This window comes from Staurois parvus, unplaced genomic scaffold (genome assembly GCF_062004578.1).
Source record: "Staurois parvus isolate SC_StPar_1 unplaced genomic scaffold, SC_StPar_1.0 ptg001782l, whole genome shotgun sequence".
Taxonomy (NCBI): domain Eukaryota; kingdom Metazoa; phylum Chordata; class Amphibia; order Anura; family Ranidae; genus Staurois; species Staurois parvus.
The window spans coordinates 176755-196546 of record NW_028319578.1 but is presented as its reverse complement, the minus strand read 5'-3'; the positions used below and the strand labels follow the sequence as shown (position 1 = coordinate 196546).

General features: G+C 44.3%; 2 long non-coding RNA genes across 2 annotated transcripts; one reads left to right on the top strand and one right to left on the bottom strand.

The window, feature by feature from the left end:
• The first annotated feature begins 116 nt into the window (after positions 1 to 116).
• Positions 117 to 5327, top strand: LOC149434310 (uncharacterized). The gene is made up of 2 exons (XR_016308771.1): positions 117 to 497; positions 4887 to 5327. It is a non-coding gene; the product is annotated as an uncharacterized LOC149434310 (long non-coding RNA).
• Positions 5328 to 7869: 2542 nt separating this feature from the next.
• LOC149434309 (uncharacterized) lies at positions 7870 to 19555 on the bottom strand. The gene is made up of 2 exons (XR_016308770.1): positions 19102 to 19555; positions 7870 to 8331 (listed from the first exon to the last, which is right to left on the bottom strand). It is a non-coding gene; the product is annotated as an uncharacterized LOC149434309 (long non-coding RNA).
• Positions 19556 to 19792: the final 237 nt, after the last annotated feature.

Sequence of the window (19792 nt, the reverse complement as noted above, 5' to 3'; positions counted from 1 at the left end):
CGGCCTATTGTGTGCTTGTCATTCATTGTTTGGACTTCCTGCTGTCCCAGCCAACAGATGGATGACAGCCCGCAGGAGGAGACTTGTCACCATGGAATGGAGTAAACACTTACATGTCCAGCTGGAAAATGTAAGTCGCAGGTGACTTCTGATGTGAAAATGAGTTTTTAAGAACTACTTCTCGTCAAGGCGAATGAAGTTCCTTCTGGCAAAGTGACTGAAAGATGTATCCGTGTCCTCCACCCTACGATGAAAGTCAAGCACCTCCACCTGGGTTTTTTGGTCCTCCCCCGCCTTATTACCCCCCTCAGCTGGTGACCCCACCGCTGGTGACCCCACCGCAGCCCTGCCTCCATTCTGTAGTGGTGACCACAGCTAGCTCCAACGTGGCGGTGCTTCCACAACCGGGTCACCGAGACTACGCCAGACTTTCTATCCTCACTATGATCCTCTGCTGCCTTCCTATTGGGATTGTCGCTTTTCTGTTCTCCTCAAAGGTAACAAGACCAGAAATAATCTTTTTTGTATTTCTACAATAAATAAAAAATAATCAAAAATAATAATAAATAATCAAAATAAATCAAAAAGTAAAACAGTTTTCCGATTAAAAATAAAACTGGACTTTAGGCTGACCTGCAGGCAGATATAAAAACACCAATTAACCACTTAAGCTCTGGAAGGTTATACCCCCTTTTATGACCTTTTTTTTTTTGCTCTTCAGAACTGCGCTACTTTAACTGGCACTTGCTCGGTCATGCAACGCTGTACCCAAATTAAAATTATATAATTTTTTTATCAAACAAATAGAGCTTTCTTCTGGTGGTGTTTGACCGCCACTGGGGTTTTTATTTTTTATTATATAAATGAAAAAAAAAAATGAATATATTATTTTCATATGAATAGAGATTTCTTTTGGGTTATTAATTTTTTGCAACAGAAACAAAAAAAGAAAAAAAATTTGAAAAAAAAACATTTTTTTTTACTTTCTGCTATAAAAAATATCCAATAAAAAAAAAGTATGTGTATGTAACATGTGAAGTATTGTTGCAAATGCTGGAGTGTTGTAGTGAGAGCAATAATTCTAGGATCACCACCTCAGCTCTGGAAGGATTTACCCCCTACATCACCAGGCCATTTATTGCTATTCAGCACTGTGTTACTTTAATTGGCAATTGCACAGTCATGCAATGCTGTACCCAGATGAAAATTATATAATTTACACAAATAGAGCTTTCTCTTGATTTGATTACCATTGGGTTTTGTTTATATATATATATATATATATATGTGTGTGTGTTTGTGTGTATATATATATATATATATATATACCGTATTTTTCGCACCATAAGACGCACTTTTTTCCTCCCAAAAAAGGGGGGAAAATGTCAGCGCGTCTTATGGAGCGAATATGGAGCGGTCGGTCCGGTATTTCCACTGCCGCCGTGTCAGAATACCGGGCCGGCCGCTCAGCTCTACAGCGGGACCTTATAGAGATGACTGCTGACCTTTGGGGAGGGGGGGGAGCGGGTACCTGAATTTGACAGGTACCCGCTCCCACCTCCGTGGAGTTGTTCTTTCATCTTACCCGTTCCTCTATCCAGCGGCGCTGTCTTCCCGGCTTCTGTAGTGTGGGCATGACAGCCGGGTGCCCAGTGCGCATGCGCAGGAAGCGGTGCTTTTTGTGAATGGTAAGGCGGCACCTGGGACACATGACAGATCCCAGAAGCCGCCGGACCAATCACAAAGCACAAGTGCTTCTCGCTCATGCGCACTGGGCACCCGGCTGTCATGCCGAGCGCCATTACAGAAGCCGGGAAGACAGCGCGCGGCTGGATAGAGGAACAGGTAAGATGAAAGAACAACTCCGCGGAAGTGGGAGCGGGTATCTGTCAAATTCAGGTACCCGCTCCCCCCCCTCCCCAAAGGTCAGCAGTCATCCCCTGTACTATTCACAGTCTCTGGTCATCTCCTGTACTGTGTCCGCAGTCTCTGGTCATCTCCTGTACTGTGTCCGCAGTCTCTGGTCATCTCCTGTACTGTGTCCGCAGTCTCTGGTCATCTCCTGTACTGTGTCCGCAGTCTCTGGTCATCCCTGTGCTGTCCGCAGTCTCTGGTCATCCCTGTACTGTGTCCGCAGTCTCTGGTCATCTCCTGTACTGTGTCCGCAGTCTCTGGTCATCCCTGTACTGTGTCCGCAGTCTCTGGTCATCCCTGTACTGTGTCCGCAGTCTCTGGTCATCTCCTGTGCTATGTCCGCAGTCTCTGGTCATCCCCTGTACTGTGTCCGCAGTCTCTGGTCATCTCCTGTACTATGTCCGCAGTCTCTGGTCAAATCCAATCAAATTCCCCCTGATGAAGTCACGTGACCCTGTGACGCAACGCGTAGGGGAGGGGCTCTGACGTCACGACATTGCACTGGAGAAGCGAGCAGATCCGATTACAAGCACAGGCAGACAGCACTGCAGGGGCAGCTGCAGAGAGGTTTTCTATGTACCTACTTTTTACCTGCTGATTGCCATCTAAGCCTGTCTGGATCATTTATGAGCTGCATACTATCAACTTGTTATTGGCTTAAATAAATCCACTTTATATAAGGATAAGACACTATGGTCTGCTTTTCCTTTTCTTTGACCATACATCCCATGAGCTGATATTAGGAGGAGTGAAAGAGGAAACAACCCCAGGAGGGGAATTGGGAGATCCCAAGAGAGCTACTCAGTGTACTCACAGGTACACAGGGAGATAAAGTAGACAACAGGAGGATCCATCCATATGTATATTCACCTCATAGGACGGCTAGAGCAAAGACATCATCCCATTTCATCTATCCTGGAAGGATAAAAAGCGTATTTGCCTGGATTCATTCAGGCAAATATAGAGGTGAGCACATAAGGAGACCATTTAGCACTCGGAGACAAGGAACAGAATCTTTACTTGCACATTTACCTTAAAGACTGTATTTTTATTTGTTTATTTTAGCATGTGCACATATTAATATAGAGTACACATAGCTTTATATGGGTGCAACACAGGATTTCATTAGGGCACCCATTAAAGCAATAACAGTATAGGTTTTTACACCATGCATGTCATTTATATGTAATATTTTATATGCATTTAGTGGTATAGTCACAGTTCATATTGGAATTTGATACACCTCTAAAGCTTAAGCTTAAGTTGTATATATTATATAGGAGCGCGGCGCTATCTTTTTTCTATCCGCAGTCTCTGGTCATCTCCTGTACTGTGTCCGCAGTCTCTGGTCATCTCCTGTACTGTGTCCGCAGTCTCTGGTCATCTCCTGTACTGTGTCCGCAGTCTCTGGTCATCTCCTGTACTGTGTCCGCAGTCTCTGGTCATCCCCTCAACTGTGTCCGCAGTCTCTGGTCATCTCCTGTACTGTGTCCGCAGTCTCTGGTCATCCCCTCAACTGTGTCCGCAGTCTCTGGTCATCTCCTGTACTGTGTCCGCAGTCTCTGGTCATCTCCTGTACTATGTCTGCAGTCCATTAGTTCAGAATTTTTTTTCCTGTTTTCTGCCTCTAAAACCTAGGTGCGTCTTATGGAGCGAAAAATACGGTATATATAAAACATTGTAATATAAATTAAAAAAAGACAGAAAATTTTGAAAGACAAGATATTTTCTACTTTCTATTATAGTAAAAATCCAATAAAAATTAAAAAGATAAAAAAATCAAATGTCTTCATAACTTGGTGGTATTTGATCACCACTGTTTTTTTTTTTTTATTGTATAAATGAGAGAAAAAAGTAAAAAATAAAAAGGGCAAATTTCTTCATGAATTTAGGCCAAAATGTCTTTGGTAAAAAAAAAAAAAAAAATCCCAATAAGTGTATATTGATTAGTGTGTGAAAGTTATAGCATCTAAAAACAATGGTATATATACTGGAATGTTTTATTTATACTGGTAATGGCGGTGAACAGTGACTAATAGTGGGACTGCGATAGTGCAGGGGGCAATCTGACACTAACTGTAGTATTGTATAGAATCGTATAGTAAATTATCAAATAGTATCGTATAGTATAATATAGTATTGTATAGTATCATATAGGATAGTATAGTACAGTATCATATAGTATAGTAAAGTATAGAATAGTATAGTATAGTATAGTATAGTATCATATGGTAAAGCATAGTATAGTATCATATCATATAGTATAGGATCGTAAAGTATAGTATAGTATAGTAAAGTATAGTATCATATCATATAGTATAGTAAAGTATTGTATCATATAGTATTGTATAGTAAAGTATCATATAGTTTAGTATAGTATAGTATAGTAAAGTATAGTATCATATAGAATAGTATCATATAGTAAAGTATAGTATCATATAGTATAGTATAGTAAAGTATAGTATCATATAGAATAGTATCATATAGTATAGTATCATATAGAATAGTATCATATAGTATAGTATAGTAAAGTTTAGTATCCTATAGAATAGAATAGTATCATATGGTTTAGTATAGTAAAGTATAGTATCATATAGAATAGTATCATATAGAATAGTATCATATAGAATAGTATCATATAGAATAGTATCGTATAGTATAGTATAGTATGGTATAGTAAAGTTTAGTATCATATAGAATAGAATAGTATCATATAGAATAGTATAGTATAGTATAGTATGGTATAGTAAAGTTTAGTATCATATAGAATAGAATAGTATCATATAGAATAGTATCGTATAGTATAGTATAGTATGGTATAGTAAAGTTTAGTATCATATAGAATAGAATAGTATCATATAGAATAGTATAGTATAGTATAGTAAAGTATCATATAGTATAGTATAGCATAGGAAAGTGATTTCCATCAATTGTGATACAATGTAACAGCTGATTTTTTGTTGCTCTTGTAGACCAGGGAAGCTGCGAGAAGTGGCGATACGTTGATGGCCTCTCATTATTCCAGAGCAGCGCTGCAGATGAACATTATGGGGTTGTTCTTTGGGACTTGCGGTCACATGGTGTGGATCGGATTTGTCATTTTTAGCATTTCATTGTCACGCAGTCGTTAATCTCACGGATTCTTTGGCTAAAGGACACGACTACCGCAACCTGCGACCCGCGCTGCCCGCTGGCTTTTTGCGCACGTTGTGCACTCCCATAGAGCTCCACCTTCTTTTCAGCTTCATCTTCTTATCATCACAATGTAACCAGCTACAGCAATTGTCATTTTCAGTCATGTGACTGTTCAGCGCTCCTAACAGTCATGACGGCCAATAAAGATTGGAACCTCTTAGTGTATCGCATCCTATAGTCCAATAATGATGTTAAATAAATAATTAGAATGTCTTGTATTTATAATCTATTCTTTAAGTATAATTACATTCTGCAGTTTGATAATAAACTATATTAAAGTGATTGTAAACCTCAGACATGAAATATGAACAAAACATATCCCTCTATAGTGTGTACTTGTTTCAATCCAGAGCACTAAGTGTCATTTCTGTCTGCTGCCTCATTCCTCATATGTCACCTCTGACATGTTTTCCTGACACTAAGAGAAAACAAAACGGTGACAGGGGAGGGAGCTCCAGCACACAGCCTGTGATTGACAGCCTCAGCTCTGTTCCTATGTGCTGTGTGAAGGGAGGAAGGTGTCCCTTCTCTCCAATCAGCTCTCAGAGTTCACCTCACTGAGCTCTGCAGAGTGTAACTTCAGCTCTCCGCCCCCCTTTTTTTTTACAGCTGTGCAAGCTTGATAAAATCAGCACTGTTAATAGATGTAGAGAAGAGAAGGCTGCAGATAAACAGGTACAATTTATGTAGGAGGATTTGTTTAATCTCTGTGCATCCCCCAGTCACTTCACTGGGAACATCTGGGACCGGCACCAGCACAAGGCTGCTAAGGCAGCTGCCTTAGGGCACCAGGATGGGAGGGGGCAGTAAAAGACAAATCCCCAGCCACTTGCTGGGGATTCAGACAGGGCTGCTGATAAGGGGGTAGCACCATTCCTTCTGTACTGGGCCAGGACCAGCAGGGGGGCCCAGGCAGCAGAGGCATTAGATGGGTGCAGGAGAGGGGGTGATCGGTGCAACGGGAGGGCAAATACAGGAATCGATCGCCTTGTGTGTCTCTCCCTACAGCTGAAAGACAGGTTCTCCTCCTCTCCTGCTGGCTTTCAGCTGCTGCAGAGAGAGGCACATATGGGATCAGTTCCTGTAACTGCCTCCCCCTCCCCCGCGCTGCACTGATCACCTTCACTTGGAAGTTCCCAGAGGTGCCTATGCATTAAGACGGCATTGGGAGAAATTAGAGTGTAAGCTCCTCTGGTGCAGAGAATGCAAAAACAATCCCGGTTCTAGGATGATGCCTGGGCCATCACGGGACAGCTTAGTAAAAAAGCGTGATCGTCCCAGCAAATCCGGGACAGTTGGAAAGTAAGATGTAATGCAAGCTTATCATGGGGTCCCCATGCACTTGGGGCCCCTGGACAGTGCCCATGCATTAAGATGGCCCTGGGAGACATTAGAGTGTAAGCTCCTCTGGTGCAGAGAATGCAAATACAGTACCGGTTCCAGGGTGCTGCCTGGTCCATCCCGGGACAGCTTAGTAAAAAAGCGTGATCGTCCCAGCAAATCCGGGACAGCTGGCAAGTATGATGTAATGCAAGGTTATCATGGGGCCCCCATGCACTTGGGGCCCCTGGACAGTGCCCAGGGGTGCCCATGCATTAAGACGGCACTGGGAAACATTAGATTGTAAGCTTCTCTGATGCAGAGAATGTAAATACAGTACAGGTTCCGGGATGATGCCTGGGCCATCCCGGGACAGCTTAGTAAAAAAGTGTGATCGTCCCAGCAAAATCCGGGACAGTTGGCAAATATGATGTAATGCAAGATTATCAAGGGGCCCCCATACACTTGGGGCCCCTGGACAGTGCCCATGCATTAAGATGGCCCTGGGAGACATTAGAGTGTAAGCTCCTCTGGTGCAGAGAATGCAAACACAGTACCGGTTCCAGGGTGCTGCCTGGTCCATCCCGGGACAGCTTAGTAAAAAGCGTGATCGTCCCAGCAAATCCGGGACAGTTGGAAAGTATGATGTAATGCAAGGTTATCATGGGGTCCCCATGCACTTGGGGCCCCTGGACAGTGCCCAGGGGTGCCCACAAATTAAGATGGCCCTGGGAGTGTAAGCTCCTCTGGTGCAGGGAATGTAAATACAGTACAGGTTCCGGGATGCTGCCTGGGCCATCCCGGGACAGCTTAGTAAAAAAGTGTGATCGTCCCAGCAAATCCGGGACAGTTGGAAAGTATGATGTAATGCAAGGTTATCATGGGGTCCCCATGCACTTGGGGCCCCTGGACAGTGCCCATGCATTAAGATGGCCCTGGGAGACATTAGAGTGTAAGCTCCTCTGGTGCAGAGAATGCAAATACAGTACCGGTTCCAGGATGCTGCCTGATCCATCCCGGGACAGCTTAGTAAAAAAGCGTGATCATCCCAGCAAATCCGGGACAGCTGGCAAGTATGATGTAATGCAAGGTTATCATGGGGCCCCCATGCACTTGGGGCCCCTGGACAGTGCCCAGGGGTGCCCATGCATTAAGACGGCCCTGGGAAACATTAGAGTGTGAGCTTGTCTGATGCAGAGAATGCAAATACAGTACCAGTTCTGGGATGCTGCCTGGGCCATCCCGGGACAGCTTAGTAAAACAGCGCGACTGTCCCAGCAAAATCCGGGACAGTTGGCAAATATGATGTAATGCAAGATTATCATGGGGCCCCCATACACTTGGGGCCCCTGGACAGTGCGCAGGCAATAAAATGGCCCTGGGAGACATTAGAGTGTAAGCTCCTCTGGTGCTGAGAAATAAACACACATTCTCATCAAATAGTTTGCAGAAGATCATTTTAATAAAAGGTCTCAAATTTTAAACAAGCAGAAGATTCACACATAGCAGGGGCTGTAATAGGCGGCAATTCATCAACAGCTTTATTCTGTATCGTACACTCATTACATAGACGATCGTCGGGCCGATTTACTAAATGCGGTGACAACCTTCACATAATAAATCGCTGCCAATATTACCTTTGTAATGCGATCTGTATGTACAGACATTTCCACTGGATTACATTTATTTACAGTAAAATGGATTATTGCAAGTGCTGATGCCAATGAAAGGATTAAACACGGATGTGAACGATGATTTGGATGTGGATCTGTATATCAGGTACGCTATCCATGCGATATGCCCACCTAATCCCGACAGACAGGCGGCCAGGTTCCAGCCAAAGGCTCTTGCTGAATATAAAGCAGCTAATCTGTAATCTCCCATTTTTATACATTCCCGAGCCTGGAAGAAAGAGTGAAGATACAATGTTACAATTATTATACATGCAACTGACACTATGTTACAATATACAGTTGCAAGAAAAAGCATGTGAACCCCTTGGGATTACGTGGAGTTTTGCATGAATTGGGCATAAAATGTGCTCTGAACGTCATCTAAATCACAACAATAGAAGAACACAGTCTGCTGAACATAATACTACACAAACATTAGATGTTGCCATGGTTTAATTGCACATAACATGTAAACATTCACAGTGCAGGGAGGAAAAAGTATGTGAGGCCCTAGCTTAATGACTTCTCCCAGAGCTAATTGGAGCCAGGAGTGAGCCAACCTTGACTCCAATCAGTGTGATGATATTGGATGTGTTGCTGACACCTGTTTTGGGTTTACTGGTTTCAAGAAGCACTATCTGATGTGAACCATGCCTCGCAGAAAAGAGCTCTCAGAAGACCTACGATCAAGAATTGTTGACTTGCAAGAAGCTGGAAAGGGTTACAAAAGTATCTCCAAAAGCCTTGATGTTCATGTGTCCACGGTAAGACAGACTGTCTACAAATGGAGAAAGTTTAGCACTGTTGCTACTCTCCCTAGGCGTGGTCGTCCTGTAAAAATGACTGCAAGAGCACAGCGCAGAATGCTGCATGAGGTAAAGAAGAATCCCAGAGTGTCAGCTAAAGACCTACAGAAATCTCTGGCACATGCTAACATTTTTGTTGACACATCTACAATAATATACAGTTGCAAGAAAAAGTATGTGAACCCCTTGGGATTACGTGGAGTTTTGCATGAATTGGGCATAAAATGTGCTCTGAACGTCATCTAAGTCACAACAATAGAAGAACACAGTCTGCTGAACATAATACTACACAAACATTAGACGTTGCCATGGTTTAATTGCACATAACATGTAAACATTCACAGTGCAGGGAGGAAAAAGTATGTGAACCTTTGGACTTAATAACTGGTTGACCCTCCTTTGGCAGCAATAACCTCAACCAAACGTTTCCTGTAGTTGCAGATCAGACCTGCACAACGATCTGGAGTCATTTTGGACCACTCCTCTTCACAAAACTGTTTCAGTGTAGCAATATTCTTGGGATGTCTGGTGTGAATCGCTCTCTTAAGGTCATGCCACAGCATTTCAATCGGGTTGAGGTCAGGACTCTGACTGGGCCACTCCAGAAGGCGTATTCTGTGCTGTTGCAGCCATTTTTTTGTTGAATTACTTGTATGCTTTGGGTCATTGTCCTGTTGCATCACCCATCCTCTGCGGAGCTTCAGTTGGCGGACAGATGGTCGTACGTTTTCCTGCAAAATGTCTTGATAAACTCTGGAATTCATTTTCCCATCAATGATAACAACCCATCCAGGCCCTGAGGCAGCAAAGCAGCCCCAAACCATGATGCTCCCTCCGCCATGTTTCACAGTGGGGATGAGGTTTTGATGTTGGTGAGCTGTGCCTTTTTTTCTCCACACATAGTGTTGTGTGTTCTTCCCAAACAACTCAATCTTGGTGTCATCTGTCCACAGTATATTCTGCCAGTAGTGCTGTGGAACATCCAGGTGCTCTTTTGCAAACTTCAAACATGCTGCAATCTTCTTTTTGGACAGCAATGGCTTCCTCCGTGGTGTCCTCCCATGTACTCCATTCTTGTTTAATGTTTTCCTTATTGTAGATGTGTCAAAAAAAATGTTAGCATGTGCCAGAGATTTCTGTAGGTCTTTAGGTGACACTCTGGGATTCTTCTTTACCTCATGCAGCATTCTGCGCTGTGGTCTTGCAGTCATTTTTACAGGACGACCACGCCTAGGGAGAGTAGCAACAGTGCTAAACTTTCTCCATTTGTAGACAGTCTGTCTTACCGTGGACACGTGAACATCAAGGCTTTTGGAGATACTTTTGTAACCCTTTCCAGCTTCATGCACGTCAACAATTCTTGATGGTAGGTCTTCTGAGAGCTCTTTTCTGCGAGGCATGGTTCACATCAGACAGTGCTTCTTGAAACCAGTAAACCCAAAACAGGTGTGTGGTTTTTAAGGGCAGGACAGCTGTCAGCAACACATCCAATATCATCACACTGATTGGAGTCAAGGTTGGCTCACTCCTGGCTCCAATTAGCTCTGGGAGAGGTCATTAAGCTAGGGCCTCACATACTTTTTCCTCCCTGCACTGTGAATGTTTACATGTTATGTGCAATTAAACCATGGCAACATCTAATGTTTGTGTAGTATTATGTTCAGCAGACTGTGTTCTTCTATTGTTGTGACTTAGATGACGTTCAGAGCACATTTTATGCCCAATTCATGCAAAATTCCACGGAATCCCAAGGGGTTCACATACTTTTTCTGGCAACTGTAAATTATAAATACAAAAGACAATATGCTACAATATATATTATAAATATATTATAAATACAATACACACTATGCTACAACTCTGGATGAGTGAGAATTGAGAGTTTTCATCTCTCTCAAAATCTGAAGATTTCAGTGAAATGACTCCTTTTTGGCAAAATACATTGAAATCAATTCGAAAGGCGTAATCAAAGTGTTATTAAATGCAAAACGCAAACATTTATTTATTATTTTGCAGCTTGCCAAATCTTAGATGTGATAACTGCATTCATTTTTTTTTTTTTTCATTTTTTTTAGGCTTTCATCTATTTTCACCTAACGATCCGACACTAATTTCATTTCTTATCCCTGCAAAGCTGGGATAAGAGACAGAAAGATTGTTCCCTCTGTACAGAGTCCTGTGTTTTTTGTCAAGCCGATCAGCAGGTCCCAGCCATGAAACATTGGCCAGGATCTTCTGAAAGACTCCCACTGCGTACAATCACAGGAGGTTTTGGCGAGGGGGGTGCGCATATAAACCCAGAAACAAGCAGCGGCATATGTCGATTTGCTTGTGCAGGCCGCCTGTCGGCAGTACATTGCGGGAGGGGGGGTCCCCAAGTGGTTCCCTGTAAACTGATAACCTGTAGAGGCTTTTAACCCCCTTAGCGGTATTCCCGAGTGTAGCTCGGGGTAAAATTTCTGTACCAAAAGCGGTAACCCCCCCGAGCTACACTCGGGCTTACCATGCGGCGTTGCTCTGGGAGTCCCTGCAGCACTTACCTTGAGCTTCGCTCCCGCGATGTGTCCCCTGCAGCGTCCCCAGCCATCTCCTCCGGCCGATGCCGGCATCTGGCTTCTGTGTTCCGGTCCCTGTGACATCGGGACTTACGGGCGCCGGAACTTTGAAATTTTTAAAAAATTTCATTTTTGCTGTCATTGCTGTTTCAATGCATTTCACATATATTTTGTCCCGAGTGCTTTGTCCGGCGCCCTGCCTGCATTTTGAATGTTCTTTCTGCCTGGAAACTGAGAAACGTCCATGGCGTCCAAAAAGCGTCCCTTTAGGTCAAAAGCGGTTTTAGACCGGCTAGAGAACAGCGATAGTAAATCAGAACCACTTGCAGAATTGAGTGATAATGATTCGTGGGGGAAATTCGTCATCAGACACTGAAAACGATTCTGCGACTTTGCTCAGCGATGTGCGAATTTGCCTCTGTATTTCAAATTTCAGTGTTTTTGGTTTGATTATATTATTGAATGTAATTTATTATTATTATATTATTATTTTTTATGATTATTTATTAAATTATAATTTATGATTTCGGGTTTCAAATTTTATCCTACCCGGGATGTTTACTAGACTCTTGTTCAGACAGATTTCAGTGAGTTATTCCTAAGAATTACAGCCTACAATAAAAAAAATACATATTTCCATGCAAAAAAATGGTACCGCTTTCAGCACCAAAAATCAGAAAGAATCAGACCGCCGAGGAGGTTAAACTGTTGCCTGGTGAGAATTTTGGGTTAGCACAATCAGGAGCTGGGAGAAAGCATGGGCAACTGTATGCTAGGACCACGGGAGACCTCTCATCTTTTGGCTTTCAGATCTTCGGACAAAATAAGTCAAGCTAAGTAAGGGGAATAAAATACAAAAAGCTAACCTGCACAAGTAGATCTAATACTGGTTCCCTATGGAAGAAAAATATATTTGAAATATATTTGAAAAATATTCTCCCCAAATATATTGCCATATATCTGAAATACTACACTTTTGGGCATATTCAATATATTTGAAAAAAAAAATTATATATATATATATATATGTGTGTATATATATATATATATATATATATATATATATATATATAAAATGTATGTTGAAATGCATTTTTATTACAAAATATATGAAAAAATATTTTTAAAAATACATTTCAAATATACTGTATGTCTTTAAAAATACAAATCTACATTTTTGCAATGCAGTGTATGTATATATATATATGTATATATTGTGACAGTATGAACGGCAAACTGATGGATGAACGGTATGTGTCACCTCGCATGAGATCATACTGTGAGGTGTAAGGTGGAGTCCACTCCGGGTTTTCGGGGCCACAATGGCAGAGGTGGTTCCGGACCAGAGTTTGGGCTCCACTGATGACCACCAGCAGGTGATACAAAAAGGGCAGAGCTGGAGCAAGGAGTTGCTCGTGGCCTGGGACTCAGAGAGGTATTCTGAGAGAGCTGTGGATGGACTATACCTACAAGAAAAGGTTTGCTGTTATTTTGTTTTGGTGACAGGGAGAAGCCCTTCACCTCTGAGAGAGGAATCATCTTCTGTTTAGTTAGTGCCTGGATGGCAAGGGTTTATTTTTGATGTTTTGTTTTATTTTGATATTTCTTGCAAACCTTTTAATAAAACTGACAACCAGTCAGATTTTGACGAAAGCCTGCTGTGCGGTCTACCTTTGTCCCAGGGAAGGAGATCCCCCACCTGAGCTAACCCCACATATGGTGGATTTGGCGGGCAACTTCCTCAGCAAGTGGGAAGATGGAGGAAATAATAAGAGCCTTACTGCAGGCCAATGCAGTACAACGGGAGACAAATCGCCAGTTTGCGGAGGCCCAACAGGCACAACATGAGGCCCAAAAGGCACAACATGAAGCCCAACAGGCACAACATGAAGCCCAACAGGCACAACATGAAGCCCAACAAGCAGACCGAGAGCTCCTTAAGCAGGTGGCCCAACACCTATTGGAATTAAAGAAGGAATCTGCAGATCCGCTGCCAGGGGAGCAGAAAATGGCGCGGGTCAGTTATGTTTTGCAGAAGATGACACCTGCGGATGATGTGGAGGCCTACCTCACAACGTTTGAAAGGGTTGCTGTTCGGGAAGGATGGAAAAAGGAGCAATGGGCAGGACTGCTTGCGCCATTTTTGACAGGTGAATCCCAAAAAGCCTATTATGACCTGGAACCAGGGGATGCCCAGGACTATGAGAAACTGAAGGCTGAGGTCCTTGCACGCCTGGGCGTCACCATTGCAGTCCGGGCTCAGCGGGTGCATCAGTGGCATTACAGGGCTGACAAACCACCCAGATCTCAGATGTTCGATTTGATACATCTCTCCAAAAAATGGCTCCAGCCAGAGGTATTGTCAGGCCCTCAGATTGTGGAGCGTGTGGTCATGGACCAATATTTGCGTGCACTCCCTGCCACTTTGAGGAAGTGGGTCGGCCGTGGAGACCCTAAATCTGCAAACGAGCTGGTGGACCTGGTGGAGAGATATGCAGCCGCTGAGGACTTTTTTCATTCACCTGGGCCGTACCCCAATGTCACTAGGGGTGGAAAACTATCCGGAAGATCCGGTAAGACTGTTCCATGGGCCAAAGGCTCAGAAAAAAATGATAAGACTATTGTGTCAGATAATGAGACTGTAGGCTTAGGACCTAGAGACTGGCCAAATAGGTCAGGAAGGTCCCCAAAGCCATTTAGAGGTCTAAGCACTGAACATATAATATGTTATCGCTGTCATGCGTTAGGTCATATTGCTGCAAACTGTCCTTTAAATGATGAACCTATGCAATGTGAAAATGCTTATTTAGGAAAACGCATGTCTCTTTTTGCACAGGTGGTATGTACTGCAGCATGTCAGAAACGCATGGAAAAGCAAATGTGTGTGATTGCCATTGATGAAAAGCCAGTAACTGCTCTGCTAGACTCGGGTAGTGTTGTGACTTTGGTTAAAAGTGATTTGGTAAACCCTGCCAGCTTACACCCTAGCATGATTGGAGTTATTTGTATTCATGGTGATACACGTAATTACCAGACTGCTCTGGTGGAGATTGGTACTCCCTGGGGCCCTGTGACCCATTCTGTGGGGGTGGTGCCCTCTCTGCTTCATGAAGCCATAGTGGGGAGAGATTTTCCCCATTTCTGGAAGTTATGGGATAAGGAGGGGAGTCAGGAAGACCGAGCTCCCCCTGCTGGGGAAACGCCGGAAACTCCTGAACTCACTCCTGACCCCTTTGACGGCAAGGTGGAAGGGGAAACTGTGGGTGTGTCCAAGGAAGGTGTAGACCTTTTTCCTTTTTCTGTAATGGCTGGGGAGCAGGAGGAGTTGGATACAAACCCAGACACTGAGGATATAGAACAAGAGATGATCGCTGGCTCTAGTGAGAGTGGACAGAATGTGGTGCCTGACCTAGAGGTCAGAAAAGAGGATTTTTGTACGGAACAACTGAAAGATTCCACACTTAATAGAGCCCGTGAAAACATTAGAATGATTGATGGGGAACCAGTTGAAAATGATGTAGCGGTGTCTTTTCCCTACATGGCTCTTAACAATAACTTGCTGTATCAAGTGGTAAAGCAAGGGGAGGAGGTGGTAGAACAGTTAGTGGTCCCCAAACCCTTTCGCCGGATGGTACTAGATTTAGCCCATGGGCATATAATGGGTGGACACCTGGGTGTAGAGAAAACAAAGGAGAGAATAACCCAGAGATTCTTTTGGCCAGGCTTACATGGAGACGTCAAAGCGCATTGTGAGTCATGCCCGGAATGTCAATATTCTGCGCCCTCACCCCATTTTCGTAGTCCGCTAGTACCTCTACCCATAATTGAAGTACCGTTTGAAAGAGTGGGCATGGACCTAGTGGGTCCAGTAGTAAAGTCTGCCCGGGGCCATCAGCACATACTGGTGATACTTGACTATGCCACCCGGTATCCTGAAGCCATCCCCTTGCGTAATACCTCTGCTAAAAATATCGCCAAAGAGCTTGTCCGGGTGTTTAGTCGTGTAGGTATTCCAAAGGAGATATTAACGGATCAGGGCACGCCATTTATGTCTAGAGTTATGAAAGAGTTATGCAAACTGTTCAAAATCTCCCATCTCCGTACCTCGGTCTACCACCCCCAAACCGATGGGCTTGTGGAGAGGTTTAACAAGACCCTTAAGAATATGTTAAAAAAGGTGGTGGACAAAGATGGGAGAAATTGGGATTTTTTGCTACCATATCTCATGTTTGCTATACGGGAGGTACCTCAGGCATCTACAGGATATTCACCTTTTGAATTACTGTATGGTAGACATCCCAGGGGATTGCTAGATGTTGCAAAAGAAACCTGGGAGACAGAGTCCACGCCCTATAGAAGTGTCATTGAGCATATCTCACAGATGCAGGATAGAATCGCAGCTGTCATGCCACTTGTTCGGGAACACATGGAGCAAGCCCAGGAGGTCCAGAGAAGGGTTTATAATCGGGGTGCCAGGATTCGTGCCTTCAACCCTGGGGATAGAGTACTGGTGCTAGTCCCCACCGTGGAAAGTAAATTCCTCGCCAAGTGGCAAGGTCCCTTTGAAATTAGGGAGAAAGTGGGGGAAGTAAATTATAAAGTTTACCAGCCAGGGAAAAGGAAACCCGAACAAATCTATCATGTTAATCTCTTAAAACCTTGGAAAGACAGGGAAAGTTTGTTGGCAGTACCAAGCCCCCAAAAGGACGTGAGTCCCGTGGCCCCTCAGGTACCTATAACGGAAACCTTGTCAGTAGCCCAACAAAATGATGTTAAGGAGTTTGTGAGGAAAAATGGAGATTTCTTCTCTCACCTACCTGGACTGACGACGGTCATACAGCATGACATAGTTACCCAGCCCGGGGTCCGCGTAAATGTCAAGCCCTATAGAATACCCGAGGCCAGGCGGGAAGCGGTGGCAAAGGAAATAAAGGACATGTTAGAGTTGGGAGTGATTGAGGAATCTCACAGTGAGTGGTCGAGTCCCATAGTGTTGGTCCCAAAACCAGATGGAACAATTCGTTTCTGTAATGATTTCAGGAAACTGAACAGTGTGTCTAAGTTTGATGCGTACCCGATGCCTCGGGTGGATGAGCTCATTGACAGGTTGGGAACGGCTCGGTACATAACCACCTTAGATTTAACCAAAGGCTATTGGCAGATTCCTTTAACGGAAGCTGCAAAAGAAAAGACGGCATTCTCTACCCCCGAGGGGTCCTTTCAGTATAAGCGGATGCCGTTTGGTCTACATGGTGCTCCGGCATCATTCCAACGAATGATGGACAAAACGTTAAGACCACATCGCCAATATGCAGCTGCCTATTTGGACGATGTCGTCATCCACAGTCCAGACTGGGAGTCTCATTTGTCCTGCCTGCAAGCGGTAGTAGATTCGCTGAGGGAAGCAGGTCTTACCGCCAACCCCAGAAAGTGTGCCATAGGCTTAGAGGAGGCAAAATATCTTGGCTACATCATTGGTCGAGGTCTCATTAGGCCTCAGATCAATAAAATTGAGGCGATTCAAAAGTGGCCCCAACCTGTAAATAAAAAGCAAGTCCGGGCATTTCTTGGGATCACAGGATACTACAGGCGGTTTATCCCCAATTTTGCCACCATTGCAGCCCCACTGACAGATCTGACAAAAGGTAGGGGGTCGGTCATGATTAAGTGGAATCCCGAGGCGGAGACCGCATTTCAAAGGCTAAAACAAGCTCTCTGTGCTCAACCTGTGCTTGTGACGCCAGATTTCACAACAGAGTTTGTGGTACAGACTGATGCCTCTGATGTGGGACTAGGTGCGGTACTGTCCCAAATCAGAGATGGGGAGGAGCACCCTGTGGTCTTCCTAAGTAGGAAGCTCAACAAACATGAGAGAAATTATGCCATTGTGGAGAAGGAATGTTTGGCCATCAAATGGGCCTTGGAGGCCCTGAAATATTACCTGTTAGGAAGACCGTTCAAGTTGGTTACTGATCATGCCCCGCTCAAATGGATGTGTGATAATAAGGAGAAAAACAGTCGAGTGACAAGGTGGTTTCTCGCGCTACAAGTGTTCAAATTCACAGTGGAACACAGAGCGGGGAAACTGCAAAGTAATGTAGATGCCCTTTCCCGGGTCCATTGCCTGGTTGGGACAGTTGCTCAGCCGCAGGGGCTTGAGCAGAGGGGGGGGGATATGTGACAGTATGAACGGCAAACTGATGGATGGACGGTATGTGTCACCTCGCATGAGATCATACTGTGAGGTGTAAGGTGGAGTCCACTCCGGGTTTTCGGGGCCACAATGGCAGAGGTGGTTCCGGACCAGAGTTTGGGCTCCACTGATGACCACCAGCAGGTGATACAAAAAGGGCAGAGCTGGAGCAAGGAGTTGCTCGTGGCCTGGGACTCAGAGAGGTATTCTGAGAGAGCTGTGTATGGACTATACCTGCAAGAAAAGGTTTGCTGTTATTTTGTTTTGGTGACAGGGAGAAGCCCTTCACCTCTGAGAGAGGAATCATCTTCTGTTTAGTTAGTGCCTGGATGGCAAGGGTTTATTTTTGATGTTTTGTTTTATTTTGATATTTCTTGCAAACCTTTTAATAAAACTGACAACCAGTCAGATTTTGACGAAAGCCTGCTGTGCGGTCTACCTTTGTCCCAGGGAAGGAGATCCCCCACCTGAGCTAACCCCACAATATATATATATATAATATATATATATATACTGCATGTCGAAATGCATTTTTTTATATATTGCAAAACATGAAAAATAATTCATTTTAAATTATTATTAAAAATGATTCATTTTAAAATATGAAAATGTCATTTTAACATATATTTTTATATATATTTGTAAATGCATTCCAAAAATGTAGATTTGTATTGTATAGATTTGGGAAAACTAACACCGCACATCACCCTGAACACACCATCCCCACCGTGAAACATGGTGGTGGCAGCATCATGTGGTGGGGAGGCTTTTCTTCAGCAGGGACAGGGAAGCTGGTCAGAGTTAATGCAAAGATGGATGGAGCCAAATACAGGGCAATCTTAGAAGAAAACCTGTTAGAGTCTGCAAAATACTTGAGACTGAGATGGATGTTCCCCTTCCAGCAGGACAACGACCCAAAACATCCAGCCAGAGCTACAATGTAATGGTTCAGATCAAAGCATCTTCCTGTGTTAGAATGGCCCAGTCACAGTCCAGACCCAAATCCAATGGAGAATCTGTGGCCAGATCTGAAAATTGCTGTTTGCAGACGCTCTCCATCCAATCTGACAGCTTGAGCCATTCTGCAAAGAAGAACGGGCAGAAATGTCCCTCTCTAGATGTGCAAAGAGACATCCCCAAAAAGACTTTCAGCTGGAATTGCAGCCAAAGGGGGTCCTACAAAGTATTGACTTCGGGGGGCCGCCACACTTTTCACAGATTTATTGGTCACAAATTTGGAAAACCATTTCTCATTTTCCTTGCACTTCACAATTATGTGTTACTTTGTGTTGGTCTATCACATCCAATCCCAATAAAATACATTGTAACATGACAACATGGAGGACATTTCAGGGGGAGGGGTAATACATTGTAACATGACAACATGTGGAAAATGTCAAGGGGTATGAATACTTTTTCAAGGCACTGTACACTCTAGGTTTTACCTTGACAGAGTAAATCACAGCCACCAGCCCGAAGAGAGGGTCAAAAAGGAGCAGACTGATGATGGACCATGGCAGGTAGGTCCTGTAGACTCGCTGCGGTAAAGCCACCACGGTGCTGCTAGTTGTCACAACAACTGCACTCATTGCCGGTGGTGGAGGTGCAGGTGGGGCACCATGAGGGAAGCCTGGTGGTGGATTGATAAATCCCAGGGCTGGATTGGGAGGGTATCCTGGAGCCAGATTGTGGGGGTATCCTGGACCCGGTTTTGAAAGGTATCCTGGAGGCAGATTTGGAGGGTATCCTGGAGGCGAATTGGGAGGGTATCCTGGAGGCGAATTGGGAGGGTATCCTGGAGGCGAATTGGGAGGGTATCCTGGAGGCGAATTGGGAGGGTATTCTGGAGGTGAATTGGGAGGGTATTCTGGAGGTGAATTGGGAGAGTATCCTGGAGGCGAATTGGGAGGGTATTCTGGAGGTGAATTGGGAGGGTATCCTGGAGCTGGATTGGGAGGGTATCCCAGAGCCGGATTGGGAGGATATCCTGGAGCAGCATTCAGATAGTTCCCTGGTTGGCCAGGAAGAGGGGCTGCACCCATTCCAGAAGGGCCAAGGTTTGGTTGGGGAAAAAGTGGTGGGGTCGGACAAGGCTCTGTGGGTTCCTCTACGTTGACGTCACCGTGTTCCTGCATT